This window comes from Balaenoptera physalus (genome assembly GCF_965194825.1).
Source record: "Balaenoptera physalus genome assembly, chromosome: 10".
NCBI classification, from domain to species: domain Eukaryota; kingdom Metazoa; phylum Chordata; class Mammalia; order Artiodactyla; family Balaenopteridae; genus Balaenoptera; species Balaenoptera physalus.
In genome coordinates, this window is record NC_138889.1 from 52967764 (window position 1) to 52995362 (window position 27599).

A 27599-nucleotide genomic window follows, 5' to 3' on the forward strand; every position below is an offset into this window, starting at 1 on the left:
AGTTAAGGGAATGGTTGGGCGAGGGGTGTTATAGAACTAAGCCTGGAGCTAGGTTATTTCTCTGTTCAAGAGGCAGCTGTAGCACAAGGGTTAAGCCCTTGGTTCTGGGGTCAGATGCCTGGATCTATGTCTGACCCCTACTACTTTCCAGCTGTATGAATTTAGGCAAATGACATAATTACATTGTGCCTTTAAAAAGCTCTTGGATAGAACTATAATTATAGTTCCTCCGTGACAGGGCTCTGTGAGGATTCATTGAGAGCTAATGCATGTAAAGGATTAAGATGAGTGCCTTGGCATATGGCAGGGCTTGCTATTATTTTGAATGTAGTCTGTTAGTTCCTGAGTATCTCTACTATGCAGGGTCCTGTGCTAGTTGCTTGGGAAGCAAAGATGGGCACAGAAGCCTCATGGAGCTCACAGGAGACAGGTGTGCCTGTCGGGCACTTAAAAATCAAGGCGTGAAGTCCTAGGAGGAGGTACACGCAGGGTTAATGGGAGCAGGAGGAAGGGCACCAAACTCAGTCTTGATGGGGAGGAGTGGAAGTGAGGGGCTTGGGGAAAGCTCCTGGGCTGAGGTGCTTCTTGAACTGAGTCATTAAAAGGTGAGTGAGTTCAACTAGTGAGGGTAGGAGTGGTGGCTGGTTAATGCAGTCGGGGAGAGGGGACAGAAGGCAAGGCAGCGACAGAAATTCACGAGCAGGGGGTGACTAAAAGTTCAGTGTTGCCAGAGTGTAAAGTTTGAGTGTGAAGTGCTGAGGGTTTAGGTTGGGGACGGCCTGGATCTCAGACTTTGTCTTGGCTGTTGAAAGTCGTGGAAGGTTTTAAGCAGGACAGTGTCTCCAGTGATCAGGCCTGGTGCCCAGAGGGGATTCAATGTTAATGGATGGATGAATCAAAGCTGAGTAGGATTTTAGCAAGTTATTATAGGGAGTATCAGCGGGGTTAGGCCTGAGGTGGCAGATGGCATCAGGCCGAGTCTAGAGACTCATTCTAAACAAATATATATATATATGTGTATAGGTACATGTATGTATATTGTAAAGGCAATGCATGCTCTTAAAAAATAGACAAGTAGTTCAGAAAGCCATATAGCGAAAAGGTAAAAATTCTCCTTCCATTCATCAGTTTCCTACTCCTGATTCTTGAAGGTAACTGGCGCTAAGAGTTTTCTTGGGTTTCTTTCCAGACAAGTGCAGGCAGACCCACCTTCCCAGAAAAACGCAGTGTGGTGCTAAGATGCTGAACTCCGGAGCCAGCCTGCCTGAGTTCCCATGATAACTCTTCATCCCTGCAGCTTTATGTGCTTACCCTAGTTATATAACCTGCCTGTGCCTCAGTTTTCCTCTGTGTAAAATGGACACCTACCCCACAGGGTTGTTACAAGGATTAATGGAGTTCATATATGTAAAGCTCTGCATTCAGAGTGCCTGGCCTATAGTGTTTGTTATTTTTATAGAGAATCTCTTAAAAAGTAATATAGGAGGATATTATAATACTGCTTTCCAGTATGCTTTTTCTCACTAAAGTATCTTGCACATCTTTCCACATCAGTAAACATAAATCCACCTCCTTCCTTTGAATGCTGCGTGGCACTGTGTGGTATGGATATACTATAATTTATTTAACCGCTCTCGTATTTATTTACTGGTTGTTTCCAGTTTTCCACTCTTACTCACAATGCTACCATGGCTATCTTTGTGCAGTCGTTCCAGTGTATCTTTAAGGCAAATTGCTACAAATCGCATTTCTGGTTTAAGGGAGAGCCGTGTCGTAGATGCACTGCTCTCTTTTCAGTGAAGGCAGCTTCCAGCTGCTCTCACCCTGAAGCACATCTCGAGGGACAGATCTGAAATCTGCAGATGTGCCCCAGGCTGGGTCCCTGCCATGGATGAAAGGTCTAATGCAGCTGGTGGGGAAGCCCTGGGGAGGAGTTAGGCCAGGATGTAAGCAGCCTGTCTGGGAGGCAGGGGCTTCTGTTCCGCTTTCCTTTTTTTCCTGTGCTCATCTTCTCCCTGAGGTTCAGAGTCAGGGGAGCTTTTGGGGTGGACATTGGTGGCCCTAGCTCCGGCCTAGTGATGGGGAAGAGTAAGAGTGTGCAGGGCCCAGCCCTCCTGCGGCTCTCTTGCTCTCTGGGGACGTGGCTATGAGAGCTCAGAGAACAGCTGGGACCCTGGCCCTGGGTGGAGCCCTCTGGTCTGGCTGTAACACAGGAGCTCACAGATTTTCACAGAATCACTGCTATCTAGAAGAGGGTCCAACACCACATACTTCGGTAGGGGCCAGATCTGCCACCACACTCCGTACACTGCCTCTTTCAGCCCCAAACCCTGCGGGACATGTTTCCACTGGTGCAAGAAGCTCCGCCACACCCAGCGCAGGAAGGACAGACCCTGGCCCTGCCCCTCTTCACAAGGGGGCATCGTCCAGCCCTGTGGAAGCAGAAGAGCCGTGTAAGAAAAACCTAAGAGCTTTGGCTTCGAGGGCCCTGGTGTGACCAGGAGCCCTCTTCCCTGAGCTGACGTGGAGGCGGGCATCTCCCACTCTAGAAGAATCCCAGTGACTGAGACAGGGACCACAAGGGCAAGGCGAGCCGTGGGCAAGAACTGTCTGAGGAATTTTCCAGAACTGGCCTTCATCAGTGACTCGGAGCTGTGGTGAATGAGAAGCAACCGTGGGAGCTGGTACGTCTAATTTTCAGTTCTCTTTTTGCAGGAAACTGTGAGCAGGGGTGACAGCCATCCTCTCCCTCTGACTGAGACTTGTAGAAAGTTGGGGCAGGCTGTCAGGAAGGAGGTTCTGGACGCTCACATGAGAGCATATGCGTATAAAAACGAAAAAGATGCTGGTATTTGCACCTTGAGTTGAGGGAGTAGACTTTCCAAAAGTGTTCTTCTAAACACTTGGACTGATTTATACTCCCACAGTGGATGACATGTGCCTATTTCTCTTCATCTTTGACAATAGTGAGGATTATTAAACTTTACGTATTTTGCCAAACTGATAGAGATATGCAGTGGTATCCCAAAGTTGATTTAATTTGTATTTTCTTAATTATGAGTGTAATTGAGCATATTAAAGTCTACTTATTGGACATTAGCGCTTCTATTGGGTTGTGTGTTTCCTTATTGATTTGTAAAATCTCAGTCTGATTTGTAAAATCTCAATCTGATTTGTAAAATTTTATAGTAAGGAAATTGGCCCTTTGTCTAGCAAGTGAATGGCCAATATTCTCCTAAGTTTTTGTGTTCTTTTAACTTTGTTTTCTTGTACAGAAGTATAAACATTTTATGTCGTCAAATTTATCACTCTCTTCTTTAGGGCTTCCACTCCAAGATCATAAAATGATTAACCCATTCTTTTCTGTTACTGCTATGATTTTATTTCTTTAATTTTTTACATTTGAAAAAATTTCTCTGGAATTTTTTTTTAAAATTTATTTATTTATTTTTGGCTGTGTTGGGTCTTCGTTTCTGTGCGAGGACTTTCTCTAGTTGCAGAGAGTGGGAGCCACTCTTCATCGCGGTGCGTGGGCCTCTCACTATTGCGGCCTCTCTTGTTGCAGAGCACAGGCTCCAGATGCGCAGGCTCAGTAGTTATGGCTCGCTCAGTAGTTGTGGCTCACGGGCCTAGTTGCTCCGTGGCACATGGGATCTTCCCAAACCAGGGCTTGAACCCGTGTCCCCTGCATTGGCAGGCAGATTCTCAACCACTGCGCCACCAGGGAAGCCCTGGAATTTTTAATGTAGGAAGTGATATAGGAATCTAGCTTTTTTTGCTCTTCTGAAATGGCCAGCCGGTTATCCCAATGCTATTTACTGGCTAATCCTTCTTTTCCTTGCTGGTTTGAAATCCCCCCTCTTTCATATAACAAAAGTTCTCACTCTCTCTACTTAGGAAATCTGGATTTTGTACCCAGCTCTGTCACTAACTTCTTTGTGATCTTTACAAAGCCCCATCCTAAGGGCTTTACTCCTGTGTAGAATGAAGGGTTGGGAGAGATGATGTTTAACTTCCCATGTAATCTTAACGCTGTGAGTTGATGCCACAATTCCATCGTGATATCAGGTCCTCCTCCTCCCTGGGTCTTTTCCAACCCGTTGTCGGGACCCGCTCACCTAGCACCCAGTGCCTGGGGTCTACTTCCAGGGTTGTGCCTGCATCACTTTTATTGTAAGCTTTTTCTTCATGAAATGATTATGTTTGAAACTCTGAAAGCTTAAGCTGTCTCTTACATAAATTCTTGTGTGGCCTGTCATAGTGAGGCAGAAGGAAATAAAAGGGTCTTAATAAGTGGTTCTAACTTGAGTCTCCAGGACCTTTGAGGGGACAGAGGGTTATGAAGACAGTGATGGGAAGATGTTATTTAAACACTTGAAAAGCTTTATGAAAATTGGGGCCCACGGACTGATTTTTACCCTTGCTTTGGGTAAAAAGTCTGTCTACACAATGAGCTCACATTAGTTTATGCTGGTTGCGGGGAAGTGAAGAGACATTTACTGAGTTTCAGGTGTTCTGCCTATAGTAATTGATTTAATTCTTCTCCAGCCTTGCCAGAGAGAGCAGCAGAATTATCTCCATTCTGAAGATGTGGAAGCGAAGCGGTCCCTTGCCCTAGGCCACCCGCAGGTCACTTAGTTTGAACTGGAGGATTTCATCTCAGGTCCACACAAAAAGCTTTTGTCCTGTACTTCCCACACTGCAGTTTCCCAGTGGGGAAGATCTGATTGGTAGCTAAGCATGTTCTTTTTTTTTTAAACATCTTTATTGGAGTATAATTACTTTACATTGGTGTGTTAGTTTCTGCTGTGTAACAAAGTGAATCAGCTATACATATACATATATCCCCATATCTCTTCCTTCTTGCGTCTCCCTCCCATCCTCCCTATCCCACTGCTCTAGGTGGTCACAAAGCACCGAGCTGATCTCCCTGTGCTATGTGGCTGCTTCCCACTAGCTATCTGTTTTACATTTGGTAGTGTATATATGTCCATAAGCATGTTCTTGATTAGTTAAGAAGAGGGGTAATGTAACTCTTTCCCTCCATAGACCATCATGTACAAAGCTATAAAAATTGTCCCTGGTGGAACCCCTGGGCTCCAGATCCTGATGGCTTTGACCTTGGGATTAAAAGTAGCTGTAGTGGCACAGAATTCCCACAAGGTGGCACTGTGAGCTCAGCAATGGAGTCAGCTTTCCAGCAGCATCCGCCTAGAGCCCGCAGGCACCTCTGGGGACCTGGGTACGGAATCAGCATCCCCCAGCAGGTGGGATTTCCTGTTATGCTTATTCTGAACTACCAGGTGGAGCACAGCAGTGTTGGCTCTCTTTTGGGTTAAAGAAGGCCCTGGGTTATCCCTCTCCCTTTCATAGCCTGGATCTGGTACAGGGTCTTTCTCCTTGGCAATTAGGATGGGGTGCCAAGTGCTGTTGGGTGGTTGCACCCCCAGTTGTAACAGGTGATAGATTTCAGGTGGGGTGGAGATCTTTCTGCCACTGCTTTTGCTGTGGTGCAGGCAGGAGCAGTTACTAACTGTGGATTGGAAGGTCCTGCTGCAAAGGCAGGAAGTAAATGATAAACCACGAGACCCTGGTGTGCTAGGGTGGAGGCAGCAAGGAGGAAGCAGCATAAGGAAAGGGAACCATTATTTTTTGAATGGCTACTCTATGCCAGGCACGGAGAGGGGAGATTTCCCCACGTTGTCTTAGTTAGTCCTCACAATGATCCTGTGACTTAAGCTACTATTAATTGTCCCCATTTTATAGATAAAAGAAACTAAGCCTTGGAGAGCTGAAGTCACTTGCCCAAGGTCACTAGGCAGGTCAGCTTTGCAGCCAGGATTCTGTCCCAGGACATGTTCCAAGGACCAGATCCCAAAAACGTGGGAAGAAGGGTACAGACAGGAGCTTTAAAAACTGTCATTTAGTAGTGCAGCCAGCACCAAACTCTCTCTTAGTTTCTCAAAACTTTGGTTCCTGTAAATGTTCAAGAGACTATTTAAAAAAAAAAAGAAAAAGGTGGGGGGGGCATGCAGTATTATCACTATGTTACAGGTGAGGAAACTGAGACACAGAGGGGCTGCACACTTGCTCCAGGTTACAGCCAATAAATAGTAAGTGGCATGGCTAGGATTCAAATAAAGATCTATGTGACTGAGAGCATCTGTTCTTTTAGAAAGGCAAATATAATAGGGATGTAAGAACTCAACCTCTCATTCATTCACTAGACACTGATCAGGCAGCACCTAAGCACCAGGCGTGGTAACTGCTGCTTTCACTTAAAATTAGTCCTATTAAATATTCTTTGGTCTTCCAGGTTCATCCTTGTATCATCCATCCTGGTAGAGTGTCCTGCCATCCTAGGCAGTCAATAAAGGCTTATAGAATGGAATGGAATGGAGTGGGACTGAACTGATTAAATGCAGCTGGAGCATTTGATGTGGTCCACATCTCTGGACTTTCCAAGTCTCATGAAACCAAATGATCGAAACTATTCAATTCGATTCAATGTGGCCAGCACTTGTTGAGTGCCTGGCATTTTATTCCTTCACTATTTAGCTAATTTTGGCCATACCACCCAGCCTGTTGCCAAAATTATATTGTACACTGAAATATAAAGCTGCACTAAAATCCAGAGTAAGGGCAGGAGCATATGAACCTCATACTGGAGGTTGTTGGAAGAGAGGAAACTGAAACTCTAGGCTACGGAAAGGTAGCGTTTTGTTTAGAACTGAGTTGTGTTTGAAATTTGGTTATTCTGTTAACGAGCTGTGTGAACTTGGGCAGGTGATATACCTTTCTGAATGTTAGTTTCCCCCTTTGTAGGATGCAGTCTTCATGTCACTGGATCATCACCGATATCAGCTCCTTGAGGACACAGTCTGAGTCCTGAGTGTTATATTTTCAGTCCCTGGCAGAGCGCCTGGCACCTAGTTGGTTCTCAATAAATATTGAAAGAAGGAATACTGTTCTTTGAAGTAGGTAAGGCAAATTTAATTATTCCAGTTTTATGGATGGGAAAACAGATCCAGGGGCTTTGTTGAATGAGAGAATTAAATTGAGATTTGTTCAAGGTCTCTCATCTAAAAGCGGGAGAAGCCCATTTTTCTAAATTGTGGCCTTGTAATGTGTTGGATCTGAGCTTCTCTACCTGTGAAAATAACCTCCTAAGGGATCTCTGTGATTCTTTGTAACTCAAACATCCTGCGAGTTTAGGTCGGTCACTCTGGTAACCCGAAGAGAATATGATCCAAGATCGTAAACAATGACTAGGATTAGAATAGATACTTGGAAAGTTGCATTCATTCCTTCATTCCTTCATTCCTTCATTCCTTCATTCACTCATGCAACAGTCATGCTTTGAGCACTTGCCCTGTGCCAGATGCCATGTTATATCTTGAGGGTAAAGGTAAACACAAAGATGAAACGCAGTCCCTGCCTCCACTGAGAGCTTACAGCTGAGTGTGGAGTAAAGCAAGGAGCAGCTACAAGCAGGCGGTTGGTGCCAGGACAGGGCAGGCAGCGGGTGCTCGGGGAGGAAGAGGGAGAGGCAGGCAGGGCTCAGAGAAGGCGTCCTAGGACATGTGTCGCGGGGCAAGGTGAGAACTTAATTTTTTTTTTTAAATAAATTTATTTATTTATTTTTGGCTGCGTTGGGTCTTCGTTGCTGCGTGTGGGCTTTCTCTAGTTGTGGCGAGCGGGGGCTACTCTTCGTCGCGGTGCGCGGGCTTCTCATTGCGGTGGCTTCTCTTGTTGCGGAGCACAGGCTCTAGGTGCGCGGGCTTCAGTAGTTGTGGCTCGTGGGCTTAGCTGCTCCGCGACATGTGGGATCTTCCTGGACCAGGGCTCGAACCTGTGTCCCCTGTGTTGGCAGGCAGATTCTTAACCACTGTGTCACCAGGGAAGTCTGAGAACTTAATTTATATGTGTAGAAGCCAGCCAGGAGAAGAGTCAGAGCAAAACGTTTCTGTCACTGTGGGAAGGGCCAGGCAGCTGTCTCCTGTGCTACGCTCTTGTCTCCTTACCTGGAAGGAGAAAGAGGGATAAGGCATCTATGAGGTGGAGTCTGGAAACATGGGCTTTCTTTTCTAGGGAAGGAGGTCGGCACTTGTTTATTTGGCCACATTATCTCATGTTGACATTCATGTTGACACAGGCCTATCACTGATGACTCTTATTTCTGGGTTGGTGGCTTTGGTATTTTGGTTTGGGTTCCCCAGAATCAGACCTTGAAACAAGGATTGGTATGCAGTTAGTTTATTGGAAGGTGCAAGTAACAGGAAGGTGAGAGGGGAAGTATTGGGAAAAAAGATGTCAACCATTAAAGGGTGAGTTGCTAAGCCTGTTACCATAGTGGCAATTGTTGCTTAATTCCACGGAGCAGCTCTGGAAAATGTTATAAAACACACATCTCACAGTTCTCCCAGTCAGTGGGAGAAGGAGCTGGGGTATCTGTTGGTTAAAGGCTGCCTACCCTCTCCTCTGGAGTGTGTGTGTCTTCAATGCCAGGCACTTCCAGCCTGTGCTCTGGGCAGACAGAATGGGTTCTGTTAGCCTGAGCTAGCTCTCTGAGATAAACCGGTGCTGAAATGAATGTAGGAGTGAGGGGAATCTGAGGGGGATGTGGGCGGAACACCAACAGCATCTCCTACACTTGGGGCCTTAGCACCACATTATGCTGTAATACCTTGTACTGTCATATTGCTGATGATTCTACCAGGTGTCATTGAAGCTGTTTGGTGGACAGATTCCTTCTAGTTCCAGTTCATAGCCCTTTAGATGGGAAGAAGATGGATAAATAAATTTAGGACAGAGAACATGGTCTTGGCGACTTATCTGTAGAGTTCCTGACTTACTCCAAATTTCACAGAGATTCATCTATGAATCCCCTGCCTTTCATAGTGTTTCAGCTCCACAAACCAGACACACCTATAAAACCAACACCTGGTCCCATCTGGTAGCATGACTCTCCAGTAACAGGGAGAGACTGGACCATAGGACTCTTCTCTCTTGATCTAAAAGGACCCATAACCTAACAGTCACACATGTCTGGCTATATGTGTGGGTCACCTACCATGTGCTGGATACTGTGCAAATGTGAGATATGACTCCTGTTCTCCAGGAGCTGATAGATTAGGTTCGAATTTATGATACACCCATAAGACTAAGTACTGAATCTTCCAAAATGGTGACAGAGGTACTAACAACAGTAATTTTCCTAAAGGGAAGAATCAATGTGGGCTTAATGGGTGGGGATGAGGGAAGGAGAAGGGCTTGAGCTGGACTTTGAAGGATAAGGTAGGGTTTAGAGAGACAGAAGGGAGGACAAAAAGACTTCCAGTTGGAGAAGTCACTACAGGAAGAGGTGAGAATGAGCAGAGCAAGCTCAGAGGAACTGACCACCCTGGAGGAGAAGGTCTACGTTAGAGAGGGGTGAGCGAGTGAAGAGGCATGTGATATAGCTTATGAAGGGCTTTCCAATGCAGCTCTCATGCTGTAAGCAAGTCATTTTCAAAGCATTTCTCATGAAGTGTCCTACCTCCCCTCAAAGACCATTGCTAAGGAGGAGGATGATGGGGGGACAGTGGGGAAAGGTTCCCAGGCCTCCCCAACCACATTAATCAGCGTGGTGCTGCTTTATTTCTTTTGCATTTTGGGTTTCCAAATGAAAATTCTTTTACCAAAGATTTCTGTGAGTAAAAAAAAATAAGACCAAAAATTACGGTAGTAGTGGTGGGGGAGCCATTAAATTTTAAGTCAATGGATGAGTTCTTTCATTAAGTTCATAAATCATCATCGGGCGCTTGCACTATCATATGCTGGGCAGCGGGCCATGTGCAGATGAGTAAGGCAGTGATGTAAGGAACGTTGCTCAATGGCTGTGCGCAGGGCAGGTTGTGGGGAAAGATACCTGTAATCTTGGAGACAGGTGAGTAGCAGGTTTCAGTCATCCTGACATGAAGTGACAACATCTGGAACAAACAATATCAAGCAGCACTTTTAACTCTTTATTCCTCATCTTCTGGGCTTCTATATTTATTTACCTTGTGCTAAACCTCCCTCTCCTAGCTATACCCTAAGCTAAAGACTTCTTTTGTTCTTCGGAAGTGCCTCTGATGCTACTGGTTAGGGGATCCAGCTGTGCACTTCTGTGTCTACAAGGAGCAGTGAATAAGTGCAGTGACCAAGAGTGAGGGAATAGAAGGTTTGAGAGTCATGATGACTTGCAGACCTCTTGCCACGCCATTTAGACATTCAGAGTCAATTAGAGAAAAATCAAACCACGGGTGGCCCGAACAATAGAAACTTGTGAGCTGTGCTCTGTATTCGTGCTCAGTTGTTGAGATCCATGCCTGTATAGCACATGGTTTTTCTCTGTGTTTGGATAGACCTGCAACTTTCTGCCTCTTTCTTGACTGCTCTCGCCTGTCGGCTCCGTGTCTTGCCTGCTGCCTGCGCAATAGTTAGAGGCAGAATCTTAGAAGCCCACTCGTTTGGTAGGAACAATGATGTGCAAAGGGATGTGCACATACTCATAACATTTTGGGCAAATAGAAACGAGATGTTATTAGGGAAAAATTTACAAGCAGAGCTATGAAAGAGCCACAACCACACTGTCATTACCCCACGGGGAGGTGTGCTCAGACAGGGTTCCACAGCTAGAATTCTAGTAGAGAGGGATCCTATCTCCACCTCCAAAGTGCTCTATTTGTTTGCAGACTATGGAGCCAGGAGACATCTACATTACTGTTAGGATAGAAGGTCCTTGGTCAATAGCGTGACCAACCATCCTGGTTTGCCTGTCCAGATTTTAGCACTCAAAGTCCTGCATCCTGTGAAAGCCCTTAGTCTCATGCAAATTGGAATGGTGGAGCAACTGGCCTTGTTAGAATCAAGAAGTCTTCAGAAGAGTTCAGGAACTGTTCACAGTGTGTTTTTTTTTGTTTTGGTGAGATAACCTATACCTTCTGAGCCAGAGCTCTAGTAAGTTATCAAAAGGGGGAAGGAAGTCAACCTCCAAGTCATCAGGATTTGTCTTTCCTTTTTCTATCCCCTGCCCTTGGGGCTTACGACCTTCTCTCTATTGACTCCAGCTGATTCTATGGCAATGCTTAGGAGTGGGTTGTCCATAAGGCTTCCTGCAGCCAGGTTTGATAAGGAGTTTTATATTCAACATCATGATGAGTTTGCATTCCAAACCAGTGTATGGGATTCTCAGGGAAAGCTCTTTGGGGCTCTTTGACCACATCCATAACAAGAACGCAGGAAGTTATTCACCCTCTGGATTACCAACAGAGGTAGGTGCATTATCACTCTTTGAGGAGTTACCAGACTCTTTATCCCTTTACTCCAGAGTACAGGAGCAAATTCAAGGCCATTGTCCATTTGCCCAGTGGGTGGAGAGGGTTTCTCACCTGTAAAGTGGGGATTATAATATCCACCTCGTAGGGTTTTTGTGAGGAGTAAGTAAGATAATGTGTGTAAAGTCTAGTACCAGATGAGCTGTACATAAATGTCAACCGTCCAGCAAATGGCAGTGAGCCGTCTGCATCCCACCTGATTCCTACTTAAGGTTGTTGCTAAGTATTTTCCAGTGTGTTTCAAGCTGCACTATGTCTACAGAATAGCTGGGAATCTTGTTAAAATGCAGGTTCAAAATCAGTGGGTCCAGAGTGTGATTTGAGATTCTGCATTTCTAACATCTCCCAGGTGGTGCTGCTGCTACTATTCAAGGACTATATTTTGAGTATTAATGCTTTTTAACCTTAGTGAGCATATCTAACCTAGGCAGCTAGCAGACTCCACTCACCTGCCTCAACTGCCCTTGCTTAACTCAAGAAGTTCTCAAGCACAATTTAACCAACTGGTGCCTGTATGACTGCAGGAGAATCAACTGCAGAAGAATCAACTGTAAAAATAAAGATTCCTAGATCTATCCCAGGAGATTTTGTTTCTGTAGGTGAGGGATGGGGCTTGGAATCTGTATTTTTAAAAAGCATCCTATGTGATCCTAATGGGACCCAGCCATGTAACAACTGGTGCTAGTTGGGCCAGCATGTCAAGATCCATTAGTTATTGTAATTGAAATTGAACATGACTCATATACAATCCTGAGTGCTACATCATGAAACTGGGCACCATGGAGGCTCACTGACAAAAGGATACACAGGAGTGAGTCAAGTCTCTTTGGGCACTTGATTCACATCGTAACCAGTATTAGAAACCCTTCTCCATTTACCACAGTTATCCAATAAAATATATCCACACATTTATGGGGTTCTGGTCACATGGCCACTTATGGGAAAACTCGGATGCTCCTGGATTTCACTTTGGAAAGCAACAACATGCATGGTTTAAATGCTCAGACTTAGGGGTCAGATGGACCAGGGCTTATATCCTGGCTCTACTGCTGAAAAGTTGTATGACTGTGGATAAGTCACTTAGCTGTATAAGAAACAGTATTTTTATCTGTCAAATACAAATAACATTACCTGTATCATAGGTTTATGATGAGGATTATTAAGCCCAACAATTCCATTCTTAGTCTTTCCCATATCAGATGGTAGCAACTTGATCCTTCCAGCTTCTCAGGTCAGAAGCCATACAATCATCCTTGACTCATTTCTTTCTCTTATATCCTACATTCAACCCATCAGCAAATTGTTAGCTTCACTTTCAAAGTAAATACAGACTCCAGCCACTTCTCACTGACTCCTTTACTGCTCTCCTGGTTCATTCTACCATTGCTATTTTTGTAAAAACTTCCTACCTAACTGGTTTCTCTGGTTCTGCTCTTGTTCCGCCATCGTTTATTCTCAGTATATTAACCAGAGTGATTGTGTTAAAATGTAAGGAGATCATGTTACTCTCTGATCAAACCCTCCAATGGCTGCCCCTTTTTCTCCGAATAAAAGCCAAAGTCCTTACCATGGTCTTCTACAAGGTCCTATATGATCAGACTCCCTGTTACCTCTCTGACTTCATTTCTGATTACGTTTTCTCCTCCACACTCTACTCCAGCCATGGAAGTCCCCTTATTTTTTTGGGGGGGTGCAGTTTGGTGCAATCATGTGTCAGAGAGTGTGAAATGTGTTAAGTAAGAGAAAACCATATTTGCTGACTTCCTTCCAATAAAACGATGCCCTACACCAAGGCTATCTTTTTGGTCATCTTTTTCTAAACTCTCATTCTGAGACATTAAGAGGCATGTACTTTTTCGAAGAACCTTAAACTTACAGGTCTTTGGTAAATATTTTTAAAATAAAAGAGCATACACTTTTCTTTAGGGATTAATTTCCAGGGCAGGTTAGCTTCTATGCATAATCTAAAGTCTTGGTTTATAAAACAAAAATCTAGCATACACCAAGAGGGACATATTTTCCATTCTGAAATGTATATTTGCAATTTTACTTTATATATAGGTTATTTTTATATGTGGCACTAAGTATCTATCATGGAAACTGTATATAAATTGAATGCATTATCTTATTTTGTGGTATGTTTAATTGCCCTACGTCTAAATGGTTTGTACATAGCAGAGTTTCAGAGATTTCCCAACTTTATTTCTTATATTCTATTATCTCCCTTACCAAATGGATTATTGCCTTGAGGTGGGGAGAGTAAGTAGAGAGGTTTAACTTACATACATAGCATTAATAGTCTGGAAGCCCCCTTAATTTTTTTTTTTAACTTTTAAAAAAATGTATCTATTTTTAAAAATTTTTATTGGAGTATAGGTGATTTACAATGTTGTGTTAGTTTCAGGTGTACAGCAAAGTGAATCAGTTATACGTATACATATATTCACTCTTTTTAAGATTCTTTTCCCATATAGGCCACTACAGAGTATTGAGTAGAGTTCCCTGTGCTATACAGTAGGTCCTTATTAGTTATCTATTTTATATATAGCAGTGTGTATATGTCAATCCCAATCTCCCAATTTATCCCTACCCCCTTACCCCCTGGAAGCCATGTTTGTTTTCGACATCTGTAACTCTATTTCTGTTTTGTAGATAAGTTCATTTGTACCCTTTTTTTTTTTTAGATTCCACATATAAGTGATATCATATGATATTTGTCTTTCTGTGTCAGACTTGCTTCACTCAGTATGACAATCTCTAGGTCCATCCATGTTGATGCAAATGGCATTATTTCGTTCTTTTTTTATGGCTGAGTAATATTCCATGGTATATATGTACCACATCTTCTTTATCCATTCCTCTGTTGATGGACGTTTAGGTTGCTTCCATGTCCTGGCTATGGTAAATAGTGCTGCAGTGAACATTGGGGTGCATGTATCTTTTCGAATTATGGTTTTCTCTGGATATATGCCCAGGAATGGGATTGCTGGATCATATGGTAGCTCTATTTTTAGTCTTTCAAGGAACCTCCATACTGTTCCCCATAGTGGCTCTACCAGTTTACATTCCCACCAATAGTGTAGGAGGCTTCTGGCCCCTTAATTTTTGACAAACGTCAATCAAGCTGCAACCTTTGTTTCTTCATCCTGGAATACCCTCTGCCTTAGGTGCTTTTCTCTCTGGTAACTGCACGACCAATTGCTTCTGCTTCAGGTCTTTGTTCAAATGTCACAATGATGCCCACCCCAGGCCACCCTATTTAAAATCTCCTCTGCCCCCATCCCTTTACTCAGGACCTCCTTTACTCAATTCTATTTTTATTTTTTCTCATCATCTTCTAACACACCACATAATTTACTTTTTTAATGTTTGCTACTCATTGTTTGTCTTGCCCCACAGGAATGTCAGCTCCATGAGGGCAGAGAATTAACTTCTCTGTTGTATTCTATGTACCTAGCCTGTACCAGTATCTGTTACATAGTGGATGCTTGATATGCACTTTTAAAATAAATGAGTGATGTGTGTAAAGTTCTGATCACAGAGCCTGGCATGTAGACAGCATTGATTAAATGGCAGTTTTTATTATTTGTGAAGCACTTAGAAAGCTGTTACTGTCTTGGGTGCCCCTGCCTACAGCTTTGCATAGCACATGTTTGCCCATCAGAGAATCTATGTCTTGCCATAGTCCTGCAAGGTGAGTGGGGCTGGGACTCCTACTCTTGTTCTGTCAGAGGTGAACAACTAGGCACCCAGGGGCCAAGTGGTTCATATAACTAGTGTGGTATAGAACCAGGGCACAATAGACTTCAGGTCTCTCAATTCTGAGTCCAGTGCTCCTGCTTTGCTGCCACGAAAATTAGAAGAGATGAATTCTTACACCAAGTTCTTAGCTTTCCTGAGCCTGGATTATGTGTTAATCAAACACCCAAAGTGCTGATGTGCCCAGGTACCGAGATAATGTCAATAGTCTGACATGAGCTTCATTTATCTACATTATCTTGAAACAAAGATCTGTAAATTTGGGCGACATTGAATTGAATGACAAAGATCAATTATAAGAACTTTCACACAGTGGATTAAAAAATCACTGATTCTCCAAAGAGATCATAAATTTCTTGTCTTTAACTGTTATTTGGCTAAAAGAGAGTCAGTTTGGAATAATGCTAATCTCTGCTTGAAATAAATTGTATTATAATAAATGGATTGGAAATTGAAAAATGAACAAAAACATGTGTAATCATGTCAACTTACAAATTAATAGCCGTCATTTTAATGTTCTCTTCTGCTCTTTGCTTATATTCATGTTATTTTTGCATGGCATAGCAATTTTTTTCCTCTTAAATTTAATATATGCTAAACTTTTTAGCTTTATCTAGTGTTTAGAAATATTATATTTAATAGTTACATAAAATATCATCTGTTTGGTGTACCACAGTTCATGTAACAATTATCCTATGGTTGAATTTGTAGATTATTTTCAATGTTTCATGGTTTACGTGTCATTGAAATGAATGTTTTGCATATACAACTTTTCTTTTAGGGATTTTTCCCTCCTTAATACAATTCCCAAGAGTGTTTCTACTGGATTAAAATTTTTTTTATGAGTCAATAAATCTGCTTCCTTTTTTTGCTCCTGTTTATGGCTTGAGATGGTTTCATCAAATGGCTAATATATGTTTTATAGACAGAAGATTAGAAAACAGTAGATCATTATCCCTTGCTTGTCAATTATCCTGTCAAGGCACCAGCTTCTATGATGGCCCTATCCTGGAGGTGATACTGTTAGAATTGTTTTCTTCTCTGATAATTTACTCAGTAAAGAAGGAGGCTTCTCTTTTTGGAAGACTGTGTTGTCATCCTGAACTCTGGTTTAGATTCCCTTGGGACAGGCTGTGATGGGAAGAGGGCTAGATGTGAGTTAGAAAACTTGGATTTCAATCTTAGCCATGCCATTTATGAAAAATACTTTGTAAAATTCTTTATATAGCAAGGTATTACTTTTTTTATTTTAGAGAAAGAAAAAAAATCCAATTATTCAGATGGGTCTAAACTCCCAAAGAGTGTTGTGAGGGTTTAGATTTCTGCTTTGACTTTTAGATCTGGCTCATTAGAGAGGTATGTCCTGTGGTAGCAAAGTTGTGTGTTGTCTAGTAGGTTGATTGTACACAGTAGATAGACCTGGATTCGACTCCAGGGAAATTTGACAACCTCTCTGAAGTGGAGATAATAACAGGGCTCAAGCGAGAATGAAATGAGACAGTATAAGTCAAATGTCCAGCAGAATGCTTGGCACTCAGGCATCTGTAGTGTTAGTTCTCCTTCCCAGCTGCCATATCCCATGAGAGCTTAATAGGTATTTTCACAGATTTTTTTTTCAGAAGCTTTAAGGGAGTAAGACTTTACTGTAGCATCAATGTCTTTTATTTGGTATCCATAAAATAGGAGTATTGAAAGAAGTGTTTTCTTATTTCAAGGGCATCTTGAATTATTTCTGGAGATTGGCTGGCTCAGTTGGCTATATTCAGCAGGTGATAACCAACACTTAAGCTATTTATTTTAGTGTATTTGCTATGTGCTGTGCCTTTCCTGTCGGTTCAGATAGAATGGATTTATCTTCAAGTCAAGATGAATGCTTATGTCTAAGACTCAGAGTTTGATGCAGAATTGCAAGCATTGGTAGTTTAAGAGCATAAATAGTGCTGCAACTTGTCTATGATCTGGAAAGTAATAACTTCTCTCATCCATTGCAATCCTATCGAAAAAGGTCTCTGTTTTACTATTGAAAAATATAGCAATTCTTACCATTTCTCTACCACTCTATATGTTATATAATATGTTCACATGAACTGCCTCAACCAAATCTTACTACATTTCCTTGAGGGATTGAGATTCAAAAGGCGTTTATTATTAAACCCTCACTATATGTTAGGTTTGGTTACTGGACACTTCCACATAACCTTCTCTTATAATTTTCATTTTCAACACTTGATGAAGGACAGATAATTGGAAAGTGGAGTAACCAGGACTCGAACCCAGGTCTTGGATGCCCAGTCCAGTAACGATCTTGGGTAACAATCTTGTTCCTCAAGGGGATAGTGTGATGCTGTAGAAAGAACACCAGCTTGTGTCAGATGACAGGGGCTCTAATCACAGTGACCAGGTCATGATGGGTCCTTCATGGAGTCATGCCCCTCTCTCTGGGCCTCAAGTATTCACCAGTAAAATGAGAAGCTTAGGTATGATGACCTCTTTGGTCTCTCCCTGCTCTGATCATGCATGTGCCTATGGGACACACTCTTACAGTGGGAACATTCTAAGGATGTGCTTTCATTAGACAGCTGTCCTGATTTGGAAAGAAGTTTATGAGATGAACTTCAGGTATGGTGTGATCTGGCTTCCTGACTCTGCAGGCCTTTCCCCAGCAGTCTTGACTTTCAGTGCCCACAGACAGCCTGCCCAGGACAAGCCAGAAGTGTGGGGTTTGATCTAATCCTGCCTCCCTTTTTCCTCATTCTCTAGGAAAGCAATGAGAAGAGAAAATGAAAAGAAAAATTCGGATCTGTTATTATAATAGTCTCAGATGCATAGACCATTATGGTTGGAAGAGACCTTGGCAAGGATTTGTTTCAACTCAGTAATTTATGATACTAGGACAGTGAACCCAGAGCAAGGCAGTGCAGGAAGGCCCAAGATCTCACAGTGAGTAAGAGGCAGTCAGGACTAGAACTGAGAGCTCCTGGCTCCTAGTCACCTTACTCCCAATAACTGGAAACTTTCAGCCATGCTGATTTTCAGGTTCCTGCTAGCTATCAAATATGTAAAGCTATCGGTTGACTGATACAATCTTAGATTGCTTTAATGGAAGCAGCAGAAATACAGTGAGTGGTATTGATAGGAAGTTGGGTTTTGGAGTCACCCAGACTCGGGTTACCAGGTTGTGAACTTGGGCAAGCCACTTAACCTCTTTGAGGACATTCAAGTATTGTGGTGTGGCTGGAGTGTAGAGGGTGAGGAGGAAAGTGGAGGTAGGTGAGACTGAAGGGGTAAGTGGGAGATACATCATGGAGGGTTTTTTAAAATTGAAGTATAGTTGATTTACAGTGTTGTGTTAATTTCTACTGTACAGCAAAGTGATTAATTTATACATATATATACATTCTTTTTTATATTCTTTTCCATTATGGTTTATCACAGGGTATTGAATATAGTTCCCTGTGCCATACAGCAAGACCTTGTTGTTTATCCATTCTATGTATAACAGATTGCATCTGCTAATCTCAAACTCCCAATCCATCCCTCCCCTACTCCCCTCCCCTTTGGCAACCACAAGTCTGTTCTCTATGTCTGTGAGTCTGTTTTGTAGATAAGTTCGTTTGTGTCATATTTTAGATTCTACATATAAGTGATATCATATGGTATTTGTCTTTCTATTGCTGACTTACTTCACTTAGTATGATAATCTCTAGGTCCATCCATGTTGCTGCAAATGGCATTATTTCATTCTTTTTTATGGCTGAGTAGTATTCCATTGTATATATATACCACATCTTTATCCATTCATCTGTCGATGGACATTTAGGTTGTTTCCATGTCTTGGCTATTGTAAATAGTGCTGCTATGAACATAGGGGTGCGTGTATCTTTTTGAATTATAGTTTTGTCTGGATATATGCCCAAGAGTGGGATTGCTGGATCATATGGCAACTCTATTTTTAATTTTTTGAGGAACCTCCATACTGTTTTCCACAGTGGTTGCACTAATTTACATTCCCACCAATGGTGTAGGAGGATTCTCTTTTCTCCACACCCTCTCCAGCATTTATTTGTAGACTCTTTAATGAAGGCCATTTTTACCAGTGTGAAGTGGTACTAGTTGTAGTTTTGATTTCAATTTCTCTAATAATTAGCGATGATGAGCATCTTTTCATATGCCTCTTGGCTATCTGTATGTCTTCTTTGGAGGAATGTCTATCTAGGTCTTCTGGTGTGGCTACTTCTTCTGTTCATTGGCTTACATCATGAATTCTGTATCACACATCTTATTTATGAATTTATAGGCTGAGTTTTAATATAGTAATGTGATTTTTGTTCTGCTGGTCATTTCAGTGTAAGGGTAAAAAATATAATAAAACAGATTTCTTTGGATCCTCTCCACTTGTGATTGAGGAACTTCCAGCTTTACCCCTTTATTTTTTCCAGTTTGTTCTTGATGTTTCCAGGGGCAGACTTTCATGTACTTTCTGCTGCTGCAGGGGGTTCAGCATTTCCTTTTTCCACTCCTGCTGCATATTTGAAGATGCCATTATGCAGATGTGGGCACTGAAGATTAGATACTTTCTCACCTTGTTGAAAGTCATCTAACTAGTGAGTGTTAAAGTTTGAAATTGAACTTGGTCAATTTCAGAACCCAAGGTCAAACCCATTTGTTAATTACTATACTATATTAGCTCAACTGGTTTCTTTTAAACATTTTCATACCATCCCTCATGATTTAGTTACTGTCACGCCTATATACGTAGGAAGTGTAGATGATTTTAATTTCCTTTTTTTCATAGACAAGAACAACTTTACCAGAGTGAAACCCTCAAGACAAAGGATCCCAGGAGAGAAATCTCATCAGGAAAATAGAGGAAGTTTTCATGGAGTTGCTGTGAGTCAGAAACTTTTAATGAATCCAGTTGTATTGTTTACCAAGTTAAGATCCTCTCAGATGTCAGGAGATAGATGCGTAGATGTCAGCTCATAAAGTACAACTCTGGTGTGAGAGTGGAAATATGAGAAGCTGGAATTCCTCCATGCTAAGAGATAATGAAGGAGGTCAGAGATAAGGTGGAAGAAACACTGGTTACCAAGAGGGATAGCAATTGTTTTTGCTAAATCAAATATTTATGAGACTGGGATTTGATTACCCGTGGTTTAACAATTCAAGGGAAAGATTATTTTCTAGAAATGCCCAAGGTGTTGGAGTAATTCAGATAACTGTATGAAAATAATTAATCACTAGAATTTGGAATGCATGCAAATTGTGATGGGGATAGAAGATATTTTGCAGTGTGAAGGCATGATGGTGTAACATGTTGGAAGGATTAAAATATATCCTGTTGTCATAGACACCACTCCATCCCTTGTCAATACAGAACATTTGGTTTTGATTTTTGATTTTGCTAAAATTTATTGAATACCTACCATGTATCAGAAACTTTTATATTGGTTTAAAAAATTTTAATAATCATAAAACCATTAAGGTATATATTATTTCATTTTATGGAAGAGGAAATTGTTATTCAGAAAACTTAAATGGTGCTCAAGGACACAGAGCTAATAAGGTGAAACTTTGGCTTGGTACTCAGGTCTGTATGACACCAAAATCCACAATCTTTTCCTCATCCCACTCTGCCTTTCAGGTGTTCCTAAACTACAATTTCTGGCCTGAAGGGGGGTTACAGAGACTTAGCCTGAGGTCTGTAGTCTTGGTGGAGCAAAAAAAAAGCAATATATTATCTTGAGTGAGGGTGAAGCAAAGGAGGTCAAGATCATATATCAAGTGTGCCCACTGATTCATTGCTGGAAAAATCCCGCTCACTACTTTTGGTGAGAAATGAACCAAGTCTGTTATAGCTGAAGGAATCTGGCACTCACGTGATTCAACCTCCTCATTTTACAGATGAGTACGCTGGAGTCCATAAGGAGAAAGTGATTTGTCCAAGGTTGTTATGTGATGAATCAGTGTCAGAGTTTGCTCACCAGAGTCCTAGCTCTCTGCAGCACAATCTTGGGTCTGTTCTCTGGAACTACATGAGAAAAGATTAATTCTCCTTCTATATGACAGCCCTTTAAATATGTGGTGACAGTACTCGGTGCCCCTGAATCTTCTTCAGACAAAGCAGACTTTCATTGGTCAAATGTTTCTATCATGGCCAATTTTCCAGATTCCTCATCATGTTCGATCTTTTCCAGAAGTGCATCATATTGTCAATTTCCCTCTCAAGCTTTGGTATCCAGAAATGAATACATCACCCCAGGTTATATCAGTAAAAGACTTATTTAAGGAGAGTAAATATAAAATTTTGCAACTTGCACAACTAAGATTGAAGCTACAGTTGTTGGTTTCATGATTATGGAGTTATGAATATGGCAAATTGAGGTGAAATGGGTGACTGCTGTTCCTACTTCAAATTTCTGAAAATGTATACAATTATAGAAAAGAATTTTTGCATATATCGCTAGAGAATAAACCAAGAACAGAAAATACACAGAAATGCCGAAACAAAGAGAAAGCTCAAAATCAGAGCAATAAATCCAAAAGAGCTATATGGTTACTGTAATATGTAGAATTTAAAGTCTGGAGACTGGGGACTAGCATTCTCTGATATTGTTATCAGGAGGATATTTAAGGCCTTGGATCTCAGTCTTATGCTATAGATGAACAATCTGACTAAAGGGAGGAGCCACGAAGATCTGTCTATTCTAGCAATAAGGACCAGGAAAACCTGGTCTGTCTCTTCTGCGAGGCAGCAAGGAAGTTTGTAATCCACCTGGGGCTGTGCCTGGTAAACAAAAACACCAATGAGAAATCAGAACCCCAGATGTGCACCACATGGCTGTGGAATACGATTCAAAGTAGTACCGAGGTACTATGGATACCAAACCAAAAAGGTAACTTAAAAACTAGTCTAGAACCAGCAGAGATTGTGGAGACTAACAGGGGCAGATTTAACACATCCTACAGGGATATTTCCAGAGCACCAAGACTCCCACAGTGCTGTTAAAGATGAGCACAAAATCAAATATTAAAAAATCACACAATGGACTAAATTGCCATGGGAGAATTCAGCAGGTGAAACAAACAACAACAGATGAACTAAATATCACCTCAAGATATAGAAATAATAAAACAATCTAAAATAGATGTTAAAATAAATAGATTTAAAATGATTACAGGGACAAAGGATCAAAGAGGAATAGAAACTAAGGCACAAACCAGGTAATTTGAAAAATCACAGGCAGATTTGAAACAGCACCAAAGTGAAATTCTAGAAATGAAAAAAAGGTCATTAAAATAAAGCACTCAATTGAAAGGTGAGGGGAGAAATAATAATTCTGAGCATAGTTCTGATAAAGTTATACAGAATGTAGCACAAGAGGAAAAGAGATAGAAAATGAAGAAATTGAGACATGGAAGCCAGAGATTCCAACATAATAGAAGTAATAGATGAAGATAACGGGGTAGAGGCAGTATTGAAAGAAACAATAGCTTAGAATCTCCAGATTTAAATATATGACTCTATAAACTGAGAGAACACCTAAGTCCTGATTGGGATACATTGATTTGTTAATTCAGTAAATACTTAATGAGAACTTACTATACGCCAAATACTGTTACAGGTGGCAAAACCTTTTGCTCTTATAGCACTTAACATTCTAGTTGAGGGTGGGGAGAAATGGACAATAAACACAATAGACAAGTGAAATATAGCAGGGCAGTGGGAGAATTGTACTTATCTTCTGGTCATCTAGTACTTATACAGCCACTCAGCCCATGTGTCTTTGCTGTGCTTTGAGGCAGAGATCTGGTCTTGTTCATTTCTGCACAGGATGAGGCATGATGTATCATAGTTCCTGATATAATCTGGATGACCAATAAAAATCAGATGCATTTAACAGAATTAAATCCTCCACTCTCTTATCTCACCATCTTTTTGCTCCGGCTAGTCCCCATCTTACTGATTTCCAAGCCTGTACTCACCTGTTTGTGGAAAGAGGTAACCAAGAACTTCATTCTTTGCCTGCCCTCAGCCATGTCTTTGCAATTGTCATCCTCATTCATGCTTGTTCACTCATCTATATCCTTACTACTACTGCCACAGTTTGGTTCTCATGGTCTCTTTCCTAAATTATTGCAACTGCCCCCAAAACGGTCTTCCTTCCTCTCCCCTCTCTAATTCATTATCCATGCTGGCAGTCAGGATGATTTTTCTAAAATATATTTAGTATGTAATTTTCCTGCTTACAGTTTATCAATGACCTTAAACTTTCTTAAACTATGCAAGACACTCTATGATCTGTTTCCTTCTTGCCTCCCTTCTCCTTCTGCCTCTATTCCTACCCCATGTGCCCTTCATACCAAATGACTTACAGCCCCTAGATTGGTCATATATGCTCAACATATTTCTGTCCCTTCATTTATTCTGCTACATGTGTATGACAAGCTTTTTCTTCCTTAATTCCCATTCCTGACAGCTGGATACATATTCATTTTGAGACTCAATTCAAGTTTCACACCTTCTGTGGTGCTTCCTCTGATGCCCATTTTGTAGTTGAATTAGTCCTCCATTCTTTGAGATATTATGTACTGATAAGATTTTTGTCATAGTGCCCTTATGCTTGCTTTAAATTTTTTTGAGTGTATTTGCCTCTTCCGCTAATCTTGAGGGTAGATGCCAATTCTCATTTTACTCTATTTACCCTCCAAATATATGACACATGTCTCATACCCTGTAAATGCTTTCTGAAAGGGGAAGTGGGTGAAGGAATGATGGTTGGCACAAAGAAGATGTTTATTTCAAGGCACAGAATTGATTATCTGACTCTGTTTAACCCTGGAAGCTTGGTTTGCTACTCTTTGGCCACGGTGAGCTAATCTGAAAGTGCAGATTTTTTTGAGGCATAACTTCAAGTCCTAAAAATAGGTGTTCTTTGTTCTGACTTTATAGGAAGCCTCCAGTCACTCAGAGACCTTGAAACTCCCCCTCAAAGGTAAAGAATGACCACATTTGCTTTAACCACAGAAGCAATTAACTCTCCAGCAGTGTGGAAAACAGCTTTTGAGCTGTATTTATCGATGCATAGATTTCACAGAGCTGTGATATTTGAAGACAAATGACTGTGCCCATAATTAAGACTGCTGAGGAATTGGCAACTGTGATATGATGATGGAAGACCCAGAGAAAGGGCAAGGGAGCGAGATTGGTCAGGATGATATAGTCTCTGTGACCTTGATGACCTCTTCCTATTCATTGATTTCCTGATTAAATATAACTTTTCATTCAGTCAGCTCCTATATACTGCAAGTTATTGATGCTCTGCTGAAGGAAGAACAGACGACCTACAGATGAAACTGTAGGGAAGGATAATCTCACTTTATTTTTTTATTCAGTATAACAAGATAGTGAAGAAGAGGTTGTCCATTAATATTCTTTTCTGTGAAGACTGTTTTATCCTGTCACAAAACCCTTAGAGTAGGCAGAAGTCATAATTGGCAAGAGTCTTGATTTTGTACTGGGTTTGTGTTATGACTCCAGCACATTTAAATCTTTTATGTCATGTATTCCTCACAAAAGCTTTGTAAGGTGTGGTGACCCCCATTTTAGAGATAGGGAAAAGGAGTCTTAATGAAGTTAACTGAGTTTCCTAAAATCACACGATAAATGGTGGAGTCATTTCAGATCAAAAACTGATTCCAGTAAACTATTATATATAGAATGGATAAACAACAAGGTCCTACCGTATAGCACAGGGAACTATATTCAATATCCTGTGATAAACCATAATGGAAAAGAATATTTTAAAAAAAAGAATGTCTAAAAAAAACTGATTCCAGAGGAAGAAGAATACATATTCTTATTTTGTTTTGAGTAACAGTCTGACTAGCTATGCTAATAATTAAGGGTCATAATGGCTCTCCATCTTTCACCAGGGAAAGTCTATGATCATGCAAAGCCCTCCATGTTCTCATTTCCAACTTCCTCTCTGGGTTCATCTCCTTCCCTCCCTGCCACATACATTATGTTCCAGCAACAGGAAAGTGCTTGTAGTTCCTAGTGCACATGGCTCTTTTTTTGCCTTTGCTTTTACTTATGCCATTCTCTCTGTCTAGAATGCTCACCCCGCACACTCCTCCTCACTAACTCCTACTCACTGTTTAGTACTCAGTCAATGTACTCAAATAAAATATTCTAATCCAATAAAAGAATTCTTGAACTACTTCAATCATGTAGACTTCCTTGAACTCTCTAAGTTGGGTTAGGGACTTCTTTGAAACACAGCCATAATATTCTGCATATCTTAATACTGCATTCATCAATATTGCACACTATATTATAATTATTTCTTTGTTCCCTGTGTTTCCAACTAATCTGTGAACTCTTCTTTTTTTTTACATCTTTATTGGAGTATAATTGCTTTACAATGTTGTGTTAGTTTCTGCTGTATAACAAAGTGAATCAGCTATATGTATACATATATCCCCATATGCACTCCCTCTTGAGCCTCCCTCCCACCATCCCTATCCACCCATCTAGGTGGTTACGGAGCTAATCTCCCTGTGCTATGAAGCTGCTTCCCACTAGCTATCTATTTTACATTTGGCAGTGTATATATGTCAATGCTACTCTCTCACTTCATCCCACCTTACCCTTCCCCCTCCCCATGTCCTCAAGTCCATTCTCTACGTCTGTGTCTTTATTCCTGTCCTACCCCTAGGTTCATCAGAACCTTTTTTTCCCTAAGATTACATATATATGTGTTAGCATCCGGTATTTGTTTTTCTCTCTCTGACTTACTTCACTCTGTATGACAGACTCTATGTCCACCCACCTCACTACAAATAACTCAATTTTGTTTCTTTTTATGGCTGAGTAATATTCCACTGTATATATATGCCACATCTTTTTTTTTTTTTTTTTTTAAATTCCTATTGGAATTTTATTCTTTTTTTTTACCTTTTTTTTTTTTTAAAGAAATTCACGTTCTTTTATTTATTTATTTATTTATTTATGACTGTGTTGAGTCTTCGTTTCTGTGCGAGGGCTTTCTCCAGTTGCGGCAAGTGGGGACCACTCTTCATCGCGGTGCGCAGGCCTCTCACCATCGCGGCCTCTCTTGTTGCGGAGCACAGGCTCCAGATGCGCAGGCTCAGTAATTGTGGCTCACGGGCCCAGTTGCTCTGTGGCATGTGGGATCTTCCCAGACCAGGGCTCGAACCCATGTGCCCTGCATTGGCAGGCAGATTCTCAACCACTGCGCCACCAGGGAAGCCCCGCCACGTCTTCTTTATCCATGTGTCAATGGACACTTAGGTTGCTTCCATGTCCTAGCTATTGTAAATAGTGCTGCAATGAACATTGTGGTACATGTGTCTTTTTTTAAAATTTACTTTAATTTATTTTTAACATCTTTATTGGAGTATAATTGCTTTATAATGGTGTGTTAGTTTCTGCTTTATAAAAAAGTGAATCAGCTATACATATACATATATCCCCATATCTCCTCCCTCTTCCATCTCCCTACCACCCTCCCTATCCCACCCCTCTAGGTGGTCACAAAGCACTGAGCTCATCTCCTTGTGCTGTGCGGCTGCTTCCCATTAGCTAGCTATTTTACATTTGGTAGTATATATAAGTCCATGGCACTCTCTTACTTCGTCCCAGCTTATCCTTCCCCCTCACCATATCCTCAAGTCTATTCTCTACGTCTGCGTCTTTATTCCTGTCCTGCCCTTAGGTTCTTCAGAACCATTTTTTTTAAAATTCCATATATATGTGTTAGCATATGGTATTTATTTTTCTCTTTCTGACTTACTTCACTCTGTATGACAGTCTCTACATCCATCCACATCACTACAAATAACTCAATTTCATTTCTTTTTATGGCTGAGTAATATTCCATTGTATATATGTGCCACAACTTTTTTATCTATTCATCTGTCAATGGACAATTAGGTTTCTTCCATGCCCTGGCTATTGTAAATAGAGCTGCAATGAACATTGTGGTACATGACTCTTTTTGAATTATAGTTTTCTTGGGGTACATGCCCAGTAGTGGGATTGCTGGGTCATATGGTGGTTCTATTTTTAGTTTTTTAAGGAACCTCCATACTGTCCTCCATAGTGGCTGTATCAATTTACATTCCCACCAACAGTGCAAGAGTGTTACCTTTTCTCCACACCCTCTCTGGCATTTATTGTTTGTAGAGTTTTTGATGATGGCCATTCTGACTGGTGTGAGGTGATACCTCATTGTGCTTTTGATTTGCATTTCTCTAATGATTAGTGATGTTGAGCATCTTTTCATGTGCCTCTTGGCCATCTCTATGTCTTCTTTGGTGAAATGTCTATTTAGGTCTTCTGTCTATTTTTTAATTGGGTTGTATTTTTTTTGATATTGAGCTGCATGAGCTGCTTGCATATTTTAGAGATTAACCCTTTTTCAGTTGGTTCATTTGCAAATATTTTCTCCCATG

At 41.2% G+C, this 27599-nt stretch overlaps 1 protein-coding gene across 1 annotated transcript in view; it reads left to right on the forward strand.

Annotated features, from left to right (window-relative positions):
- Nucleotides 1–27599, forward strand: part of FAM181B (family with sequence similarity 181 member B) — a 311017-nt gene that overhangs the window by 35253 nt on the left and 248165 nt on the right. The window contains exon 5 of the mRNA XM_082410219.1: nucleotides 19915–20009. The gene's annotated coding sequence lies outside the window, so the exon portion shown is untranslated. The remainder of the gene's footprint in view (nucleotides 1–19914; nucleotides 20010–27599) is intronic.